Raw genomic sequence first — 4,680 nt, 5'->3', positions numbered from 1 at the left:
TCGGTGAAATACGCCTTTTGGTCTGCCCGAAATTTGCTGGTCTTCCAGCGAAAGGAGCTGTCCTCGACCGAGTGTTGCAGACTGGCACATTCCAAGGTCCAGGACTACGTGCTCAGGGATGCACTGAAGCTGGGTGCGGCCGCCGCAAAGGCTCTGTGGGGAAAGGCTATCGTTTAGAGCTCTCCCGCCATTGTAAACCGAGGGGCTGCAATCAGGGAAAACCCACCTCGGGCAGAATGTAAAATACAAATTTATGTAATGAAATGTAATGTACCTGTAATTAATCTGTAATCAATAAGCTTATTGATTGTAATGCAATAAGGCACCCTCGAGTGTCATGAACTGTAATTATGAACAATGTGTAACTGTATTGTTGGAATCATAATTGAACTGTACTTTATGTATCTTGCAAAAAGTATATTCTGTATTGTGTATGTTTGAAATGTGATATGACAACTGTATTGTATGTATTGTGACAAATTTTATGAATAAAGTATATTTTTTGAAAAAAAAATCTGTTCTTATCAGTTTAATATCTGATACGTCCCCTATCTGGGGACCGTATATTAATTTGATTTTTGGAACAGGGAGATGGAATAGGGGCTTGCTCCGTCCACTCCACGCATCGACCCAGTATTGCAGTGTCTCTGGGAACGGTGCACCTCCCTGTGGGGAGATATTCAAAATGAAAAACAGGTTTTTCCAGTGTCTCTGTATGTATTATTACTGAGAATAAAGTTGATATTTTGTACTTAAAAAAAAATGTGGAATAAATCCTCAATTAAAGCTGTGAAGATTAATTAGATAAATATTGAGGTGGAAATGATGTTGAAGATTTCCAAACTGGACCTGAAACCTAAACTGACCAGAATTACAAAGTGACCCAGAACCCCAATCTCCTGCAGACACTTGCACGACAAGGCAAACACACAATGTTACAATCCAAAACTGACACTGAAACATAACTTGACCTAAATCCCCAAACTAACCCTTAATCAGACGCTGAACCATTTCCCCAAACTGAAGCAGAACCAGAGCGAGTCACAAACCTAAACTTAACCAGAACCCAACAATGACTCTGAACAAAACAAGCAACAACTCTCAATCTGATCCTCAAACCTAAACAACACGGTGCCCAACACTGGAAGACCCTAAACTCACATACAAACCTCAAATAAACCAGGAACTGTAAAATGACCCAGAGACACAAACCCTACCTGAACCCAAACTAAACTGAACTGAACATGAACGCCCAAACTTCTGAACAACCTCAACTTGATCTGGAACATAAAAGTGCCCTGGAATCCTGAACATACACAGAACTCCCTGTGAACAAGAGCCCTCTGCCCTTCTTGAGACCCTCTGATCCAAAGTACTTTAGAGACCAAAAACACTAAGCTGCACAAAACCCTAAATCAGCTCACGAACCCCTAGTGACCCAGAAACTTAAACTGACCTGGAACCCGAAACTGATCCAGAATCCCAAAAGTGACAGGTACCCTAAACTGACCATCAACGAAATACTGAGTCAGAACCTGAAAATGATCCAGAATCTTACATTCAACATAACTACAAAGTAACCCACAATTCTAAACTCACATTAAGCCCCAAATTAATATGTAAATTGAAATGACTGGATACCCTAAACATCCCAAAACCCAGTGATCCAGAGCCCTAAATCGAAGATAAAACCCTAAACTTGTACAGAAACATAAACTGACCCAGACCCTCATACTGACACTTTCCATAGCCTAAATTGTTACAGTTCCAAAGGAACTCGAGTCAATCCAAGAGCTCCGGTCCTCTGGATTTCCCTCTCAGAGTGGAAGAACGTTAAACTGTTCCAGAATCCTAAACTGACCTGGAACCCTGAACCAAAGCAAAACTGCAACCAACTCAGAATCACAGGCTGATCTAAACCCGAAACTGATCCATTATCCTAAACGGACTCAGAATATTAAAATACAGCAAACCCGAAACAGACCCGAAACACCAAGCAGACCTGGAAACCCGACCTGGCCCAGAACCCCAGCTGACTCCACTGGTTCACTTGTTAGTTCTGTAGTTTGTTTCAGGCTCTTCTGCTGTTTTTGAGATATGATGTAATGTTAGGGATCATCGAGATCAGTCTGTGAGTATCAGTCTTTGCCGGGGTCCTGTGGAATATTTTGCAGTGCTGGGTGTTTTTGGATGCGTGGAGAATGTTAGTCTTGAGGGTCCTGAGTTAATTGGAGCTCTTGTGGTCAGTTTGAGTGCAGTATGTTACAACCAGATACTGAGCCAGAAACTGAAAACAACACAGAATCTCAAATTGACCAAACTAACCCAGAATATAAAACTGAACTGGGACCCTGAACCAATCCCAATTCTAAAGTGACCAACTCATGTAAAATGAATTATAAACATAAAGAAAAGCCAAGAACCCAAATTTGTGTTGAAACTGAAAACAAGCCCAGAATCCAAGATTGAACCAAAGTCTTACACTGATTCATCAGCCTAAAAATATTCAACGCACGAAACATATCTCGAACCCAGAATGAACCCACATGACAAGGCTGAGACCGAAAGCTGAGCGTCAGAGATTTCTACAATCCCTCAGTGTTGGCATCAGTCTGGGCGTGTTGAGTCATCAGAGATCGTTGTCTATGTTTGTTGTTCTGTGTCAGTTTGTGGGTGTTGTGGTTTGGGGTTTCTCTGCTCAGTATTGGGGTAATGTGCACTGTTTCAGGTCCGTTGACAGATGCTGTGGTTTGCTGTGACAGTGCAGTTATCATTTTACAGGATGCAGAAGCCCAATGTGTGATGCGATCGTTAGCTTTGGGTGTTTGATCAATGTGTGGATGGTGAGGTAAGTGTGTGGGGATTGGGTCAGTTTCTGGGTATTGTGTTTTTTTGCAGATGATGTGATTGGTTTGGGGCGTAATGTGGACAGCTTTAGGATGCTGACTCATTTGGGGAGATGGGATAGTCAGTCATTGAACACTGCCTCAGTTATGGTCCCTGAACACAGTTTGCAGTACCAGAGTCAGTTTCAGGGTGCTGTGGTCAGTTTCAGAGATACATGGTATTAGCTTGAGGTGCTGTATTAGCTTGAGGTGCTGGGCCAGTTAGAGGTACTGTACTACTTGAAGAGCTAGGTTAGGTTAAGGTGCTGGACTAACTTGAGGTGCTAGGTTAGCTTGAGGTGTTGGATTAGTTTGGAGGCTGTATTATTTTGAAGTATTAGGTTATTTTGAGGTTCTGGGCTGGTCTGAGGTGCTGTTTTTGCTTGAGGTATTAGATTATGTTGAGGTGCTGGATTACTTAGGGCAGCAGCTTAAGTTTGAGGTAATCTATTTACTGCAAGTGCAGTTTTAGCTTAAGTTACTGGGTTAGTTGGAGGTGCTGTATTAGATTGAGCTGCTGGGATAGTTTCAGCTTTTGTAAATGTCTGAGGTTCTTGATCAGTATGTTTCCAGCCTAACGAGGAAGGAAGCAGTGCTGGATCTAGTTCTGGGGAATGAAGTGGAGCAAGTTTCAATGGGAGAGTGTTTTGGAAACAGTGATCACAATATGATTAGGTTTAGAGTAATTATGGAAAAGTACAAGGACAATGAAAGTTGAAGATACTTAACCGGAAGAGGGTTAAATTCAGTGAGTTGAAAAGGGATCTGGCCCTTATGGAATGGGAACAAAGATTAACAGGTAAAACAGTTAAAGAGCAAAGGGAGGCCTTCAAGGAGGAGATAGTTCAGGTACTTCATCTGAACCTATCAGCATATCCTTCTATTCTTTTCTATGTTTGACTCGTTTATCAATTATCTCCCCTTTTCTATCATAAATGTCTTTACAACATTTTTGATTTCTGCTTCTAATGTCTTATCCATCTTGTTAGTGTCAATATTGAGGCAAAGTAATGATTCCACATTTCTGCCGTTACCTGTGAGTTTACCTTGTGCATCCCTTACTGGCCCTACCCCTATCATGATTTTCCTTTTGTTATTTATGTGTCTGTAGAATACTTTACTTTTTAAAAAGTATTTTTTGATAATTTAATTTTGTAATTCCTCTTTGCCTTCCGAATAGGTTTTTTAAACTTATTTCCTAACCTCTTCATATTCCCTTTTGTCATCCTCTTCTTTATTGTCCAGGTGCTGAGTGTATGCCTTTTTCTTTAGTTTCAATTCTGATCTTATCTCTTTATTCATCCATGGTATTTCATTATTAGTGTCAGCGTCCGTGGAACAGTATCCCAGTGAGAGACCGTGTCCGTGGAACAGTATCCCAGTGAGTGTCAGGGTCCGTGGAACTGTATCCCAGTGAGTGTCAGTGTCCGTGGAACTGTATCCCAGTGAGAGTCAGTGTCCATGGAACTGTATCCCAGTGAGAGTCAGTGTCCATGGAACTGTATCCCAGTGAGTGTCAGTGTCCGTGAAACTGTATCCCAGTGAGTGTCAGTGTCCGTGAAACTGTATCCCAGTGAGTGTCAGTGTCCATGAAACTGTATCCCAGTGAGTGTCAGTGTCCGTGGAACTGTATCCCAGTGAGTGTCAGTGTCCATGAAACTGTATCCCAGTGTCAGTGTTCATGGAACTGTTCGCAGAGTGTGTCAGGATCCACAGAATAGTATTCGAGTGACAGACAATGTCCATGGAACTGAGAGAGTAGGTCCTCATGGAACTGTTCCCCAGTGAGAGTCAG

The 4,680-nt window shown here is 42.0% G+C and overlaps 1 pseudogene; it reads left to right on the top strand.

Annotated features, from left to right (window-relative positions):
- Positions 1–495: 495 nt before the first annotated feature.
- On the top strand, positions 496–667 carry LOC137302572 (U2 spliceosomal RNA; annotated as a pseudogene).
- Positions 668–4,680: the final 4,013 nt, after the last annotated feature.

The sequence above is a fragment of the Heptranchias perlo genome, chromosome 35, assembly GCF_035084215.1.
Source record: "Heptranchias perlo isolate sHepPer1 chromosome 35, sHepPer1.hap1, whole genome shotgun sequence".
NCBI lineage: Eukaryota > Metazoa > Chordata > Chondrichthyes > Hexanchiformes > Hexanchidae > Heptranchias > Heptranchias perlo.
Note: the sequence above shows the minus strand (reverse complement) of the source record. Positions and strands in the feature narration are given on the sequence as shown.